Source organism: Lepus europaeus, unplaced genomic scaffold, assembly GCF_033115175.1.
Source record: "Lepus europaeus isolate LE1 unplaced genomic scaffold, mLepTim1.pri SCAFFOLD_441, whole genome shotgun sequence".
NCBI classification, from domain to species: Eukaryota; Metazoa; Chordata; class Mammalia; order Lagomorpha; family Leporidae; genus Lepus; species Lepus europaeus.
In genome coordinates, this window is record NW_026909318.1 from 31,318 (window position 1) to 50,021 (window position 18,704).

The 18,704-nt window shown below is 45.4% G+C and overlaps 1 protein-coding gene across 4 annotated transcripts in view; it reads left to right on the plus strand.

The window, feature by feature from the left end:
• Nucleotides 1-18,704, plus strand: part of LOC133755408 (zinc finger protein 345-like) — a 56,319-nt gene that overhangs the window by 12,391 nt on the left and 25,224 nt on the right. For 3 of the 4 annotated variants that reach the window (XM_062185516.1, XM_062185518.1, XM_062185517.1), the window contains 2 exons: nt 2,659-2,788; nt 10,720-10,852. The gene's annotated coding sequence lies outside the window, so the exon portion shown is untranslated. The remainder of the gene's footprint in view (nt 1-2,658; nt 2,789-10,719; nt 10,853-18,704) is intronic. The other variant, XM_062185519.1, reaches the window with a different exon arrangement.

The window sequence follows — 18,704 nt, forward strand, 5'->3', positions numbered from 1 at the left end:
AATTAAGCCTCTGCAGTGTGTATGGGAAGGGTTATGGGAAGGGCTTTGCTGTCCCCATTAAAATGCAGTAATGGAGAAACTGTCCCCAAGCACTGCCAGGTGAGCTCCACACCAGCTCTGCCCTCTCCCAGGGATTCAGCCTCCCAAGATGCACCACATCCATAGGCCCCTCCAACTCTTCCTTTCTGTGGGGAGAGGGTGGGTGGCAGATGGCTGCAGGCCCTGCCTGTTGCTAAGGGGAAGTAATGGCAGAGGACCAAAAGGACCATTCCCAGGAACATCAGGGTTCTGTGCCTGTCCTATTACTATGCTACTCAGGCAGTTTTCTTCTGGTTCCATTTGTGAACCATGTGTCTGTCATTTAGAGACTGGGAGTCTGTATCAGCTTCACAACACTTTGCCCAGGGCTCACTGGTTCAGGTGCTCTGCATTCTCCCACAGCCTCCATGCTGCCCCAGGGAGTCCTGCCCACATTATTTTGATAAGCACATCTCTAAAGCCATTTAAAGTAATTTGTGTTTAGAAATGAAACGAGGTCATCATTACTGGCTGACTAGATGGCTATTTAAATGACTGACTTTACCTTGACTTAATTACTGATCTCCCAGTTGGAAGTTAATACATAATTATTTTAAGTTTTTTTTTTTTTAAAGATTTATTTATTTTATTTGAAAGGCAGAGTTACAGAGAAGCAGAGAGAAAGAGAGAGGTCTTCCATCCACTAGCTCACTTCCTAAATGGTCACAATGGTCAGAGCTGGGCTGATCCAAAGCTAGGAGCCAAGAGCTTTTCCCAGGCCTCCCATTTGGGTGCAGTGGCCCATGGTCTTGGACCATCCTCTACTGCCTTCCTAGGCCTCAGCAGAGAGCTGGATTGGAAGCAGAGCAGCTGGGTCTCAAACCATTACCTACATGGGATGGTGGCACTGCTGGCCTCCATCTATGTCACAGTACCAGTCCCAATATGTAATTTTTAAACCAACACTATCTATTAAACTCTAAAACACCGCTGCCTGTGTTCTACATAAAACTCCCTTAAGTGGCCTCTCCACACTACTACTTTACCATGGCATCCCTGATACCAGCATTTCTTGCACCTGAATTAGCATTTCTCCTGAATAAGTAACTGTGCACCTGTATTGCAAGAGGTCTTTTAAGTGCACAAGAATGTTTTTTAAAGATTTATTTATTTGAAAGTCACAGTTACAAAGAGATTTCCATTTGCTGATTCAGTCCCCAAATGGCCAAGCTGAAGCCAGGAGCTTCTTCTGAGTTTCCCACATGGTATAGGGGCCCAAGCATTTGGACCATCTTCCACTGCTTTCCCAGGCACATTAACAGGGAGCTGGATCAAAAGTGGAGCCAGGACTCAAACTGCTACCCATATAGGATGCTGGCACTGCAAAAGGTGGCTTAACCCTCAAGAATTTATTTTGAATGACCATCTTTGTGACACAGCAGGGTAAGCTGCCACATGTGAGGCCAACATCCCTTATTTGAGTGCGAGTTGCAGTCCTGGATGTTTTGCTTCCTACTGATGCTCCTGGCAGAAGAGCTCCTACCACCCCTGTGGGAGACTCATATGGACTTCTGGTTCCCATCTTCAGCCTGGGCCAGTCCTGGCTCTTGTGGTCATTTTGGGAGAACCAGAAAATGAAAGATCTGTATCTCCCCTTTCCACCCCCCTATAACTGTCTTTCATAAAAATAAACAAAGTTAATTTTCCACCTGTGGCATTGGCATCCCACATGGGTACCAGTTCTAGTCCCAGCTGCCCCTCTTCCATTCCAGTTCTCTGCTATGGCCTGGAAAAGCAATAGAAAATGGCCCAAGTGCTTGGGCCCTAGCACCCACATGAGAAACTGGGAAGAAGCACCTGGCTCCTGGCTTTGGTTCAGCACAGCTCCAGCTGTTGCGGCCATCTGGGGAGTGAAACAGCAGAAGGAAGACCTTTCTCTCTGTCTCTCTCTCACTCTTTGTAACTCTACCTCTTAAATAAATAAAAAATTAAAAATAAATGGATTTTCTTTAAAATTTTTTTTTGAAATCCATGTACCATTTTTGTATAATAGACATTTTCCATGAACTTTTTGAAGACCGTTCACATGCATTGATTTCAAAATTTGTTGCATAAAATAAGATTATCTTTTAATTCCATTTTCCACAAACTTTTGAAACTCTCTCATATTTGCTTTTATTTCTATTTTTCTATAAACAGTATATATATTTGATTTTATTTCTTGCAAAACATGGATTGCATTTCCTTCCTCATGCTTTCATTCCAGTTTTAGTTTCCTCTTTTCTGCACTCGTAATCTGTCTTGCAATTTCTTCTCATCTCAGTCTATCCTATGTGAGGTTATCAGATCAGACTCCTTGGAGAACAGTTTTCATCCTGTTACTCTCTTGTACAAAAGTGGTTAAAAAAATATCATCATACTTAAGAATGAGGTATGCCTCCTAAGTAGTGGTTTATCCTGCTGCACCACAGTGCTCATCCCTGACATTTTATTTGCTATTTCCCTGGCATTTTGAATTGTTTTACCTAAATTCATTTGTTGGAGCCAGTGTTGTGATGCATTAGGATAATCTGTTGCCAATGATGTTGGCACACCATATGGGCACTTATTTACAGCTCAGCTGTTCTACTTCCCATCCAGTTCTCTGCAGTGCATCTGAGAAGCAGCAGACAACCCAATTTCTTGAGTCCCTGCCACCATGAGGGAGACTTGGATGGAGTTCCAGATCCGAGCTTTGATCTGACCCAGTCCCAGCCATTGTGACCATTTGGTGAGTGAATCTGCAGATGGGAGATCTCTCCCTCTCCCTCCCTGTCTCTCTTTCTTTATAACTCTGTTTTCCAAATAAATAAACAAATCTTTTTAACATATTTGTTTTTCAACCTTTTTTCTCCCTACCTTCTAGCATACTCCTTGGTGCTGCTGCTCTCTGTGGACTCATCCTCCTCAGCCTCTGACTAGAGCACAGCCACTCTCCAGTGCTGACATCCTCTGACACACATTTCACTCTGCTGTTCTCTCTAAACTGTAGACTCTGCTTGGGCAACCCAACTAACTCTCATGCATAGAACACACACCTGAGGACTCCAGAGCCTTAGACTTCAGGTCTGAACTAACTTTCATTTTCAGATGACTGGTGAAAAAACAAGTCTGGAAGCCAGGGTGTAGCCTTGTGGTTTAGATGCCTGTATCCCACATTGGAGTTTCTGGGTTTGATTCCCAGTTCCAGCCCCTGACTCCAACTCCCTGGAAATGCAAACCCTGAGAGCTAGCAAGTGATGGCTTAGATGATGGGGTTCCCTGCTCCTGGGCCAGCCCTGGTCACTGTGGACATTTGAGCAGTGAACTAGAGGGTGAATACCACTTCTCTGACTACTTGTTTGTCTCTTTGCATCTCCAATTAAAAAACAAAACAAAAAAGGATGTCTATATCTTTCATTAAAATAAATTCCTCAATGGCTAAAAATAGTTTCATTGTTAAAGTTAGCAAAAAATAATGCTTCTTGGTTGTAAATGATATTAGAATAATTTACAACTGTAAATCAGACTTCCATAGTGGATAAGGAAGAGAAAGATGAGAGCAATAATTTTTACTTCTGGCTTTGGTGCTTCTTTGTCATGTAACCTTGGAAAATTAATTTAAACTCCGGGAGCCCAAGTTGAGTGTCTTTAAAATTGCAGGCTCATCTAGTTGAGGCAAGTGGCATAAAGCTGAGACCCTTCCTTGTTTCTGTACCGAAAGAGCTAAGTGACATTAGCAAGTCATTTTACCCCTCTGGTTCTTCCTCTGCTGTGAAATAAGATTGTCTTTATATTTACAGGATTTATTCTACACAGTACTAGCTTGTGGTAAGGTTTGCATGACTGTCAGGTCTTCTACAACTCTACTGTATTATTAGCAGTTGACACTGAAGATGAAATGCTAAACAACATAGAACTGCTAGGACTGGGGCCCCCACTGTGGCACTGTAGTTAACACCCTGGCCTGAACTGCTAGCATCCCATATGAGTGCCGGTTCAAGACCTGGCTGCTCCACTTCCAATCCAGCTCTCTGCTATGGCCTGGGAAAGCAGTAGAAGATGGTCCAAGTCCTTGGGCCCTGCACCTGCATGGGAGACCAGGAGGAAGCACCCAGCTCCTGGCTTTGGATTGGCATAGCGCCGGCCATAGAAGCCATTTGGTGGGTGAACCAATGGAAGGAAGATCTTTCTCTTTGTCTCTCTCACTGTCTACCTCTCCCTGTCAAAAAAAAAAAAAGAATCAATATAGTTATTAAAATTCTTAATTATAATCACTGAGTATTGGTAATTACTTTTTTAAAAGATTTTATGTTAATTTGGCAGGTAGAGTTAGAGAAAGAGAAAGGTCTTCCTTCCATTGGTTCACTCCCCAAATGGCCACAATGGCTGGAGCTGCACTGATCCAAAGCCAGAAGCCAGGTGCTTCTTCCTGGTCTCCCATGCGGATGCAGGGGCCCAAGCACTTGGGCCATCCTCCACTGCCCTCCTAGGCCACAGCAGAGAGCTGGACCAGAATAGGAGCAACCAGGACTAGAACCTGGCACCCATATGGGATGCCAGCACTGCAGGTAGAGGATTAACCTGTGTACCGCAGTCCCCACCTCAGTAGTGTAATTGCTGATAGTATACTCCTAGTATTGTATATTTTAGTTTACACAATACTTAAATTAGATAAAAATATAGGTAGTGATAGTTATTGCTTCTCTTACTTTTACTGGATTGGATCATAGCACATGTCAATAAACCTTATTTTTTTAAAGGTTTATTTTTTAAGGAGTTACAGAGAGACATACATCAAGAGATATTCCATCTGCTGGTTTACTCCCAAGTGCCTGCAAAAAGCTAGAGCTGGGATGATCCAAAGCCAGGAGCTTCTTTCAGGTCTCCCACATGGATTCAGGAGCCAAGTATTTGGGCCATCTGCTGCTTTCCAAGGCACATTAGCAGGGAGCTAGATTAGAAGCGGAGCAGCTAGGACATGCACCAGTACCCATATGGGATGCCAGCACTGCAGGTGGTGACTTTACCCAATATGCCATGGCACCAGCTTCAGCCTTTTCAATTTAATACTTAGAGATTATGCACTGTTCAACATCCTGGCTTTGGCTTGGCCCAGCCTCCACTGTCGTGGACATTTTGGGAGTGAACCAGAGGTTGAAAGATCTCTCTTCTTCTGCCTCTCTGCCTTTCAAATAAATGAGTCTTTGAAATATATACATATATGGGTCCCACACTGTAGCACAGTGGGTAAAGCCACTGCCATATAGGCACTGATTCAAGTCCTGGCTGATCCACTTCAATCCAGCTCCCTGCTAATGTGCCTGGGAAAGCATCAGAGGACTGCCCAAGTGCTTGAGCCCCTGCATTCCTGTGGGAGACCTGAAAGAAGCTCCTGGCTCCTGGCTTTGGATCGGCTCAGCTCAGGCCATTGTGATCATTTGGGGAGTGAACCAGTAGATGGAAGGTCTGTCTCTACACCCTCTCTGTAACTCTGCCTTTCAAATAAATGTTATAAAAATGAGGGAGAAAAGTGCACTTCTGTTGCTTTCCTCATTACCTAAAGTAACATAATCAAAATCTGTTAGGCAAGTGAAGGCAAATGAATAAGGGAAATTCTGAGATCTATGTTGACCACGAAGAGAACAGTTTCCATGTATGTCTTCTGGAAGCCCATGTGAGTTGGAACCAAAGAAAAGAGGACAAAAAAGGGGGAGGCCCATATTCCCCATTTGTCTTCTTCCTTCATTGGTGCAGTGGAGAGTTGAGTAATGTAACATTGGTGTTTGTCTCCATACAGTTCACTTCTATTTAGTTGTTTCTCAATCCTCAAAAAGGGATTTAGGTCAATGTTCTATTCTCATCAAAGACCCTGATGTTTAATAAAAGATTCTGTTAGTAATTTTTACCCTGGGTAAAATTTTTACCCTGGGTGGGTCTAAGGATGTGCTGTGACTTAGGTTTAGAAAAGAGCATCTTCCTTGCCACCCTCATCTCAACTCTGGGGCTGTCAGTTCTCCCTGCACAGACACAGTAATGCACACTTCTTCTCTACTACAAAGATCTTCCCCTTATGTTGGTCATAATTCTAGTTATCAACATCAAATCAGCTCACACCTGGACTGTAAGTATTCAATGACATTATTTATCGAAATAAATGTATTCAAGTATTCAAAGACCACTTCAAAGTTTAACTGCCTTCAAGAGTTTTTGGCACTTGTAATAGACACTGTGGTTTTCTACACACAAGCACTCACTATTTTATATACCATTTAACAATTCAAACATCATTTCAGGTTCAGCAATACACAAGAATAGCATGCATGAAATGGAGTCACAAGAACTTTAGTACTCTTCTACATAGTAAACATGTTACGTTAGTTGGGACTCAAAACCACTATGTGGTAACATGAACTGATTTAATGAAAGATATACAGCTAGGTAGTTAAGGCCACAGAATCCCAGACCTATTGATTTTAAATGAGTTTAGATCAACAGCATTCCATTGCATTATCTTCTATCTCACAGTCCTGCTTTTCCAACAAGACCCACCCCCTCAGACCACATATTTCCTGCCTGTGTCTGTACAGTGGTGGAAGCTGTTCTGATACAAGCATCTCCTGGACAGTCACCAGCTTCCTGACTCACTACCTAGCTTGGAATCAATAGTTCTGAGGGAACTGAATTGAATGGCAGTCTCTGGCAGTCACAGACTTCTGCCTTAGGAAACAGAACATGTCCTCTACTGTGGGGCTCCCTTTTTCTCATCAACCATGGTGTCTGTGGTTTTTTTTTTTTTTCTTTTTTGACAGGCAGAGTGGACAGTGAAAGAGAGACAGAGAGAAAGGTCTTCCGTTTGCCGTTGGTTCACCCTCCAATGGCCGCCGTGGTAGCGCGCTGCGGCCTGCACACTGCGCTGTTCCGATGGCAGGAGCCAGGTGCTTCTCCTGGTCTCCCATGGGGTGCAGGGCCCAAGCACTTGGGCCATCCTCCACTGCACTCCCTGGCCACAGCAGAGAGCTGGCCTGGAAGAGGGGCAACCGGGACAGGATCGGTGCCCCGACCGGGACTAGAACCTGGTGTGCTGGTGCCGCAAGGCGGAGGATTAGCCTGTTGAGCCACGGCGCCGGCCGATCTATGGCTTTTCACTCAAGCCCTAGTAGAACTCTGATTCCAAAAAACAGGGATAAGTGTTCTACCTGGGGCTGGTGCTGTGGCATAGCAAGTTACACTGATGCCTACAGCACTAGCATCCCATATGGATGCCAGTTTGAGTCCCAGCTACTCCAGTTCTTACCCACTCCCTGCTGGGAAAAGCAGCATAAGATGGCCCAAGTGCTTGGTCCTCTGCCCCTACATGGGAGACCTGGAGGAAGCTCCTGGCTTCAGCCTGACCCAGCCCTGACCACTGTGGCCATTTAGGGAGTGAACTAGCAGATGGAAGACCTCTCTCTGCAACTCTGCCTTTCAAATAAGTAAAACATCATGTTGTACACCCTTTTCCAGGCAGTTGTACAGCTGGGGGTTGTAGCTTCTTGTATATTTTGGATAATAAGAGTTTTGATTTGAAAGCATGCTCATCTGAAACAAAGATCACTCATTATCCTTCTTAGAGAAGGGAGCTCTGCTCTTTGAAAGTGAAAATCAGAAGCTGTAACGTGTGATGAGCTCCACCTGCCAGGTCTGGGGATACTTAGTTGAAAGCCAGGACACCAGGAAAGGAAGCTTTTCAGATTCCCTGGCCCTTGCTTTAGTCTTATATCTTTACTTCCTGTGTTGCTTCTTGGTGCCAAGGGTGTACACTTTATGCTAAAATGAGGAATTTGGTCTTACCTCTTTGGGGGTTTTTTCTATGAAGACTGTATATATTTACCTTGGTTTTAAGGATAGCTTCTGGGGTGGGTGGATTTTTCAGAAGTTTTCACAAGCCAGCCAAAAGCCCATATTTTCTTCACAGAATTCAGTTTTTAAAAAAGCCTTCAATACAGCCAGACCATCTGTAGGAAGGGAAAAGTAGAAAAAAAAGCATGTGAAATTGAAGAACCGAATGATCAAATAATCCCTTGTGCTTTTCTAGTACTAGGATTAGCTATTTTCCAGTTTTTACTGAATCCTGGGGTCCTGAGGATTTAGCTCTTTAAAGACAAAGATGCCAGTAGGCAAAATACTTAAGTTGGTGCCATACTACTAAAACATAAATACTTCAGTTTGTTTTTAATGCCAAAATGTATTTGTAGGAGAGGCACAAATTGTCAGGGAACTAAGTCTCTTGTAAACACTGCCTGCAATGAAAAGCATCCTCAGCCTCCACCAAGAGCAGTGCCATTGCAGAGCTGAAGGGTGATTTATCTTCCCCACCTGGGGTGAATATGCTGAGATAAAGGGAGATAAACAGACCTAGGTTAAGTCTCATTCCCCTTGCGGAGCTGCTCATTTGTGTTTGAGGACACAGCCTTTCTGCACTCTTGTGATACTTGCAATGGATTAAATTCAAGACTAATTCACATTTGCAGGCCAGCAGCTCCTGGAATGCTTCTGACCACAGCAGTGCTTCCTTCGGGGAAGGTCTGCAAGAGCAGTTCTGTAGTGAGTTGTGCTCAGAGCAGTTCCCCTCCTGGCTCAGCAGTGAGCTGTTCAGATTGCAAACACAGGAATCTCAACTTACTTGATGAAAGTTTGCTACGGGCGTTTCTTGCCAACTGTGGCCTTCCCAGGAGTGGTGGAGTTTTGAGGTAGCTCAATCGTGTCTTCCAATCTTTTACTCTTAAAAAAAAGTACATTTCACTAAATGACCATCCTTGAGTACACTACTGACCTGAATGCATTTTTACCAAATAAAGTCATCCAATAGCTACAAACAAACCAAAAGCCAATAGCAGGCTTACCAACCTAATATTAAACTCAGCACCGGGCCGGCACCGTGGCTCAATAGGCTAATCCTTCGCCTAGTGGTGCTGGCACACCGGGTTCTAGTCCTGGTCGGGACGCCGGATTCTATCCCAGTTGCCCCTCTTCCAGGCCAGCTCTCTGCTGTGGCCAGGGAGTACAGTGGAGGATGGCCCAAGTGCTTGGGCCCTGCACCCCATGGGAGACCAGGAGAAGCAGCTGGCTCCTGCCATCCGATCAGCACAGTGCGCTGGCCACGGCGGCCATTGGAGGGTGAACCAATGGCAAAAAGGAAGACCTTTCTCTCTGTCTCTATCACTGTCCACTCTGCCTGTCAAAAAAAAAAAAAAAAAAAAAAACAACTCAGCACCGAATTACTGAGCAGTTTCATGTGTTCCTCATAAAGTAAGTGCTGCTGTGAGGACTAAAGATAGGACTGCCCAAATTTTAATTTTCAATATACTGCACAGCTAATAAAGCAGATGCTGTCTCTGGCCCACAAAAGGGGACAGTTTCCCTGCAAGGTTAACCGCAATCGGGAGACATTTCACACCTGATGGAACCCGCAGCGGGACTACCTTGAGCCAGCTCCTCTGCTTCCCTTTCCACCTTCGGTCCTGGACGGGCCAGAGACCACGCACAGGAGGTGCCACCGCCTCACCCGTGCCCCCCTGTAACCCGCAACGCTCCTGGGAGGCAGATGCCGCAGAACAGTGATTTGTTCCATGGTTGTCACTGCGTGAGATCAGCCCATCATGAGAAAACGACCATGGACTCGGACGGGACATCCAACTGCAGAAGCACTGCCCTAGCGGCAGTGCAGGAGGGTGGATGACAGAAGGCACAGTGCGGCCAGGATCTCTAGGGACCCCGCAGGACTCTACTGCCCTGGATGCCTACAGCAGGCTGGCGGGAGAGGCTGAGGGTCGCACTCACCGGGTCTGCCTCCCTTCCTGGCTCTCCTAGCTCTCGACGCTGCCGCCTGTGTTCTTGTCCCAACGTCCGAAATTGAGCTCAATGGCCAAGAACGTAACACCACCCACGTCACCCGCACACACCGCAACTACCAGGTGCCCGCCAATGACCACCGCCTTTATAGCCGGCCAGGCATGGGGCAAGTCTGGCAGCGCCGGTCCTGTCCCAGGACAGGGAGGATTGGTCTGAGGCCCCTGGCCGGGTGGAGCCTGAGCCGCCCTGCAGCAGATTCTGGAAGCAAGGGAGCTGCTGATAGCTGAGGCCAGGCTCAGAGCTCACTCAGGGAGACGCCACGCCCGGCAGGGGCGCTGGGGCCCTGGACTTTCCCAGGCTGCAGTCCTGGGGCGGAGGCTGGCTTAGCCCTTCTTCCCCAGCCCTGCCCTCAAGTGGAGCAGGGTTCCCATGGGGGCAGCTTCCTTCACGGGAGGGCCTCGATTCAGGGTGCTGGCCTGCAGCCTTCCGGGAGGGAGTAGGAGACAGCGACTTTGTCAGGAGGCGACACCCGAGCTGGGCCTGCTTTTTGGGACAGCTCTGGATGCATGTCCGCGTGTGCCTGGACATGCGGGGCTGCCTCTCGCCTCCTGGAGGATCTGGGAGCCGGGCGTCCTGGTGGCGGGGGCGGGAGGGCGATGAACTGAGCTCACCCTGGGTGCACCAGGCTCTTTGGAGCCTTTCAGAGTTGATGTCACCTCCTGAGTCACTCCTGGTCCGCTTGGGATTTGCCAGAACCCTGAATTAGGGGTGTGGTGGAGGTGGTAGTGGTTGGCTTCAATGCACTTTATTTGCGAATTCTTCAAACACAGTTTCTCCCTACTCCTGCAGGCTTTCAGGTGATTGACGAGGACAGAGTCCCTAAGCTGCGAAGAGACTGAATTTTGGAAACTCCGTCCAGAACTCCACAGTGTGTATTTAGGTGCTCTTCCCTCAGGCCTGCAGGTGGACAGCAAGAGCAACAGTAAGATATTAATTACTGTAGATACTCCCCGTTCTTTACAGTAGACCCGCCAAAAGAGAATGGGGGATGTGTGCTTGAACAGTGGAACCAGTCAGCATGCTAGGGTGAGCTGCCCAAGCGCTTGTACCCCTGCACCCACATGGGAGACCCAGAGGAAGCTCCTGATTTCCTGGCTTCAGATCGGCCCAATCTCTGGCCATTGCAGCCATTTAGGGAATGAACCAGCAGATGGAAGACCCCTTTTCTCTCTCTGCCTCTCTCTCTCTAACTCTACCTCTCAAATAAATAAATAAAATCTTTTAAAACATGTAATTGAATGTTAAGTAATGTGAGGATAGGGCAATACAGAGATTCCCAAATTTTAGTTTAATACTTTTGACAAATACTCCCCAGTTACTTAAAGGAAGAGCAACTCCTTGTGTGCCTGCTGCAACCTTGCCACTATTTGAAGGGGAAGAGCTCATTGTCTGCCCTGAGGGGCAGTGCTGCATCCCCCTCAGGTATGTTCACATGACTGTCAGACTGTCACTTCCCTAATGAGAGGATTACAGCTGGCAGAGGGCCCAAGACAATTCTTTATATTTGTTTCCTACAGTCAGATTCTTTATACCTATTTAAGTGCTATAGTAGTTACTATGCATAACCAGAGCAGCCATTCTCCCAGCCTCTTATTTGTGACAAGTTCAATAGTTTGTAGTGATTCCCCCCACCATGGAAATCAGTTTGTATTTATTTCTGTGAAGGATATCAAAACCAGGGTGCACTGTCCTCAAGGGACTTATGGATCTACAAATCTTCAAAATGGGTTTATAAATAATAAAATAGCAAAAAATTTGAGGACAGTTTTCACAGCATCAATCTTCAATTGTTAAACAAAGATATTTTTGTGTAAACAGAACAAAATTATATGGACATTCACAGTTACATTTTTTTTTGACAGGCAGAGTTAGTGAGAGAGGGAGAGACAGAGAAAGGTCTTCCCTCCATTGGTTCACCCCCAAATGGCTGCTATGGCTGGCACCTGTGCCGATCCGAAGCCAGGAGCCAGGTACTTCCTCCTGGTCTCCCATGCAGGTGCAGGGCCCAAGCACCTGGGCCATCATCCACTGCCTTCCTGGACCACAGCAGAGAGCTGAACTGGAAAAGGAGCAACCGGGATGGAATCGGTGCCCCAACTGGTACTAGAACCCAGTGTGCCAGCACCGCAGGCAGAGGATTAGCCTAGTGAGCCACAGCACTGGCCACATTCACAGTTACATTAACAACAAAGATGTATGGGATTTGCTCACCCTGTCACCATCCGCCTACTTGTTGGCCCCCGAGGACTGCTGAGGCTCTCTTCTGTACTGGGAGATGGCATTCCAGAGTCTGCCACTATGAAAGCAACAAGAGAGGTGTCAGGAACCTTTTGGCAAAAGTGACTTCAAAAAGTTTGTGGAAAAATAAAAAAATGTAGGGGCATCTGTTCATAGTGGGTCAGGCTTGTGCACCTGGGAGGCAGCAGATGATGGCTTAAAGGCTTGGAGTTCCTGGCTGGGCCAGCCCCAGCTGTTATGGACATCTGGAAAATAAAGCAGTGGATGGAGGATCTCAGTTGCTGTCTTTCAAGTTTTTTTTTTAAGGTGTTAAGTTCAAAAATAACTAAATAAATTGTGAGAGCAACACATAATTCATACTATGTATATTCCATACGTATGGCTTTCAGTTTCTTTGTACCTTTTTTTTTAAGATGGCAGAGAGAGGTAGGGAGATAGATCTTCTATCTGATGGCTCACTCGCCAGGTGCATGCAATAGCTGGGGCAGGGCTGGTCCAGGTAGAAGTCATGAGCCAAGAATGCCCTCTGAGTCTCCCACATGGGTGGCAGGGGCCCAAGCACATAAGTCAACATCTGCTGCATTAGCAGAAAGCTGAAGCAGAGCAACCAGGACTGAGCTGGACCTCCCCTATGGGATGTCCACATCGCAAAAAGAGGCTAAACCTGCTGCTTGACAATGCTGGCCCTTACACCTATCTTTGAATTCCATGTTCCACAAACTCTTTGTATAATAGAAATGTTCTCTGCATGTTTGGAGGTGGCTCTTGGGTGCCAGTGGTGGAGGAAGTGGTCTAGAGGGAGGTAGCACAGTGCTGCAGGAGAACAAGGGTGCAGGTACTGCCTGCTGGCATCTCATGCTTTGCCTCCCTTAGAGCAAGGTGTGGATGGCAGGAGGCTGAACCATTTACCTTCCTGCTTCAGACTTTGTCCATCTGTCCCGCAATTTCAGCCACATCTTGGCAAACCTGGCAAAATGCCTGACTGGTGGGGAGGTGGAGAAGCTCATCTTCTGACCAAGCTCCAGCAAAGGGAATTAATTTAGAAAGTTATCAGTGTGCTTTCTACTGCTTTAAGGCATATTCACATGGAAAAAGTAACATTCTATTGTACAAACCATTCTGAGGCTCTTAGCATAGTGAATATATCTTAGATCCTCATCAGTGAAATCTTTACGAGTGTCAGAAAGCCTGTAACCGTCTTCAGTGATCTGAAACAGATGAGATCCGTAAGGGCAGAACTGCTCAGCAGCCACACTGCAGGGATAGGTATCTTTCCGATGATATCTTCATCTGCTCCTTGTGGTTGAAGCCATTGTATGAGCTCTTGATCTGTTTTCTGCCCTGGGAGGGCCTAGGGTGCTCTATATCATCTGTAAATATTCAAAATTTGTTGTATATTAATGTCTAATTATAAAATTTCCAAAGTGACAAGCTGGATGTAATAAACTATGCCAGACTGCAAAAAAAAAAATACAAACATGGTATATTGTCTATAAAGTACAGAGGTAAATCTGTATTATAGAGATACACATCTCTACACATATCTCTATTTCTTTCACCTCTGAAAGTCTACATTAAGCTCTCGATGGAATGATTAATTAGGAATAGATTTCATATACTTAATTTTGTAATCAGTGAACTAGAAATAATTATTGTAGTATTGAGGATTGTACTGACTAAAACAGTATGTTTATTCCATGTTAAATACCATCATCGTATCTTTGGATTCCTTTTGTCCTACTACTTAGATATTCACAGGAGAGGGGAGGTGGGAGGAAAACCCAAGATCCATCAGGGTGGAGGGGGAATGTCAGAGGCTGTGGTTCTATTGTACTGCAGCATTGGTTCTGGAAGAACACATTAATGGACCCAGATTTTTCTAAGGTAACTGAGTGCCTATTTTCTCCTGTACACTTGTCTGTAGTATTACATTTTCATTTATGTAAAAGTTTATTTTCTTCAAATAAAATATTAATTTGGATGAAAATGAAGATATTAAGGAATTTTCAGAATGGGTCTGTGGCAGCCCTCCTTGGCTTTGTTTTTAGGCACTTATATCAGAAAAGAAAAGATAGAAAAGTACATTTTGGGTTCTTTTCCTCTCTACCATGACAGTCTTTGGTTAAGATTTGTCATTTTGTCATATTTGATTCTCTAGACTCCCTGAAAAATCCCCTACTTCATTAGATGGAGTCCTTGTCTCACCATGGCAGTGAAAAGTTAAAAATGTTCCAGCTTTGCATTTAGCTAGGTCATGGACACATGCCATGGCACTTGCCAGCCAAGTGTATCAGGGACATCATCTCAATCGGACTTACTTGCATGAAGAAAAGGAGCAGCAGATCCTTCCAGTGAAAGTGGAGAGGAGCAGGAGCTGCAGAACACTGCTGGGGGCGGGGGAGGAGTGTGCCGTGGGATGTCATGTGGTGGCAGTAGAAGATGGCCCAAGTCCTTGGACCCCTGAACCCAAGTGGGAGACCTGAAAGAAGCTCCTGGCTCCTGGCTTTGGATCAGCTCAGCTCCAGCCATTGTGGCCAATTGGGGAGTAAAGCAGCAGATGGAAGATCTTTCTCTCTCTCTCTCTCTGCCTCTCCCCTCTCCGTGCCTCTCCTTTCTCTGTGTAACTCTGACTTTCAAATAAATAAATCTTTAAAAAAAAAGAGTTTATGCTTACGGGTAGTGGTCATGGAAAATATATGGGACATTTTGCAGCAAGATTTGGGATGAATTTTCTAACCACTGAATCTCCTAGAAATTAGAATACACTTCTAATGCATAACTTCCTCTTATACTTAATTAGGTTTTTGTTTTGAATTGTTTTTGATGAAACAGCAAGGAATTCTGAGTTATAGACTTCCTATTTCAGAGACAGGAAAACATTAATGCCTGCATTATAATTAAATAATGCCTATCACCCTTTCTTAAGCAACAAATGATCATAGATTCTCTCTTTGTTAATAATTAATGAGCTTGGTGATTCTTCCCACCTTAAACACCCTCCCACCTACACTCCCTCCCCTCTTCCTCCTTCCTCTCCTATTGACATGGAATGCCTTATATAGCTAGGGTGAACATTTAACCCGCTTGGCCCTAGATGTTTATACACTTCAACTCTGTGTCATTATTAATATGCCCTTTTTATGACCAAGCTTATATCAGAACAACAAATTATATATTCACCTAATACTGACAGTCATCAAATCAATTTTTATTTTCTTCTCTATTAGGCAGTTCTTCAGGGGCAGAAATATTTATTTTGTATATCATTTATTCATTCAACTAAAAGACTGACTGTCAAGATGCTGAGTTTTAGTGTCAAAGCAAATATGTTTCTAGACCCCATGAAGTTTACAGTCTGGCAAGAAAGAGCAATCTACCCAAAGAATATTGTCTTTCATAGTGAATGGTGGTGTGAAGTCAGTGGATAAAGATTTAAGCATTATTAATCCAGCACCTACTCTAATCCCATGATCTCTAATTGAGAGAAGTAATCAGAGATATAGAACCCCATGTTACCCAGTTATCTCTTTGAATTTCTGCTTAAAAATAAAACATATCAAACAACACACAAATACCTAGCACTGCATATTTACATACTATCTTGATATTAAAAATAAGAAAAAATTACCATGAAATAATAGAAACTTTGAATCTCCTTTGTTTTCTAGACAAGTTATAATCCTCTGTGGTTCTTTACAGTGTAAATTATTTTTGTAGGTACTCTTTGTATCTCTCACATTTTTTCCCTATGAGAAATCAGATTTTAAAAACTGAGACCCAAGACAAAAAAAAGATTTTTAAAACTAGTATTATATGTTGATTGGCTCTTTAAAAAAGATTTATTTATTTATTTGAAAGTCAGAGTTACACAGAGTAGAAGGGGAGAGAGAGAGAGACATCTTCCATCTTTTGGTTCACTCACCAATTGGTCACAATGGCTGGGGCTGTACTGATCTGATGCCAGCAGCCAGGAGCTTCTTCTGGGTCTCCCACACAGGTGCAGCTGCCCAAGGATTTGGGCCATCTTCCACCACTTTCCCTGGCCATAGTAGAGAGCTGGATTGAAAGCAGAGTAGCCGGGACTCAACCTCCACCCATATGGAATATCAATGCTGGTGGCAGCTTTACCTGCTATGCCACAGCGCTGGCCCCTTGATTGGCCTTTAACTTAGACTTTTTAATGATATTAAAAAACACCATGTTTTTCCAAGCTCTTTCCATTCAGTTTCTCCTTTGTAAACTCCAGATAATACTGTCCGCAGAATTAATTGAAGGTATATAAATGATATAAGGCATTTAACCCCTTAACCTGTCTTCTTGAATATTCAGCTATGTTAGCTCTGTGTCCATTCCTCTGTTTGTCTCCGTACTAGATGAATAAAAAGACAGTGTAAAATGATTTGAAAAGAACTATAAGGGGTCAGTGCTGTGGCACTGCTGCCAATTGGGGAGTGAACTAGCCGACGGAAAACCTCTCTCTCTCTCGCTGCCTCTCCTCTGTAACTCTGGCTTCCAAATAAATAAATAAATCTTAAAAGAACTGTAAACACAAATAAAAATTGTATTCTCAAAACTGGATGTTAAACCATGCCTTCTACACCTCTCTTAAAAGTTACATTCTACCATAGCCATTTATGATTTCTAGGGCCAAAGCAGTAAATACGATTTTTCTGGAAGAGACAGAGGTTATGAGGGAGCCAGGATTTGGGGTCAGTAGCAGCAGTGGGTGTCACTCTTTAAGATTTTGATTCAGGAAAGGAAGAACAGCAACTGATCCTTGAGATGTTGGGGTGGGAAGGAAAGGAAGGAGGGACTTAACAAAAGGAAATGCCCTCTGGTTGTGGGCACCCACCCCAGCCTGCACCCCTTGGGGAGGGCCAGCTGGTGTCTGTAGGGATGCTGTGGCCTGGACTCCATTTCCCAGAGTCCCCAGGATCTCCGATGTAATCTGCCTTCCGAATGCCTGTGGGCATGCGCGTGCTAGTGCCCGCCCAAGGGTTGGACCAGAGGGAGTTCATTCCCTGGTCAAGGTCTGCCCTGGGGGCTGTGTTACTCCTCCTGCATTTACTGCATCTCCTGCTCTGCACGTGCGATCCCAGGCAGTTTCCGAGTGCTCACCCAGAGCCTGCCTCCTGCTGCTGCTTCCCTCTTCATCGTCCGCCTGTGGGTCCCACGTGCCAGGGACTCTTTCTGCCCCACTCTCCCCGCTTCGCTCCCTGTGGTTCCAGAAGAAAGGGTACCTACTCTTGGGACTTTCTGAAGCAGGTTTGGGGTACAGGAACGGGCGGGGAGGCGTGTGGGACAAGGGTGGGTGCCAGGGTGGGTGGAGGCCCCCAGTGAGGCTCACTTACTTCTCAGCGATCATGGCAGCTTTCCCGAGGTCAAGGGCTGGGACCCGGGCTGTTCTGTCTCCCACCTCTGCTTCCCAGGCTCCCAGTGCCCGGCCTGTCCCTAATGTGCTTTATTTAGTGGTTATAGGAGAGGGCAGCGTTCTGGGAAACTGCACATGCAGGGCAGCTGAGAGCACAGGGAAGGAAGGCAGGGAGACTCCTGCTCTCCAGTTAAATAAGCCGGGTTCCCACTGTGGGTGGTCTCAGAATGCAGTCTAGCAGGGCCTCCTGCTGTTTCCTGGGCTGGTTCCTGCAGGGTGGGGCTGGATGGTCTTCAGCAGAGAGCCTGGGGCAGCAGAGGGGTGGGAAGGAGGATCTGACTAGGATCTGCCCCACTGCTCTCATCCTGCACCTCATCTTCCTGGTGGGGTCCCCATGGACACACCTGCTGGGTGTGGCCCTGAGTGTTCAGCTTTTTCCCAGAGGGAGCAGTGTGCAGCCTGTGTAGCAGCTTTGTGCATTGATCCCTTTCCCATATTTGATTATCAGATTTTTCCAATCTGGAATTTGAAGCTGTTACAGAAACCTGGTGTGGGAAAACTCCCTTCTTTCAAACAGGCACAGAGAGAGTGGAGGGTCCAAGGAGTTTATATTAATGGCCCTAGGCTCAGCTGGAATGATTTCCTGAGAATTGAGCATTAAATTCAAGTTTCTTAGAATATGTATAGGATCACCAGCATCATACCTCAGCTGTTATAGTACTGGTGGGTTTAAATGCAGCCTACATGACTTAGGATCACATTTCCAACTATCGGTGGGTCCAGTATGTTTGTAAAAGAGATGCCAGGGACAGATTTACAAGGACAGATTTATGACTGGAGTTTTCAGAAGCAGAACTTAGGGCATCTTCACTCCCTAGACAAGATATCAGTGGGCAGCTGCTTCACTCATTAATTGTGAGCATCCACTTTTCAAGGTTTATGTTGGATGGGGTTCATTTCTCTTTCTTTGTCTCAGGTTGTGGCTGTATTTCTTCTACAAGGCCATGGAATCATAGCTGATGATTTATTTGGCTGCTTTTCATTTTCTGTCTTCAGCTATTTCTTCTCCAGTTAGCAAGGTTGTCAACTGTTTTTACCTGCCGCTGATCCCTTTGCAAAGTGAAAAGTGAACTAAAATTAATTCAAGTCTACTGTGTTGTCAATA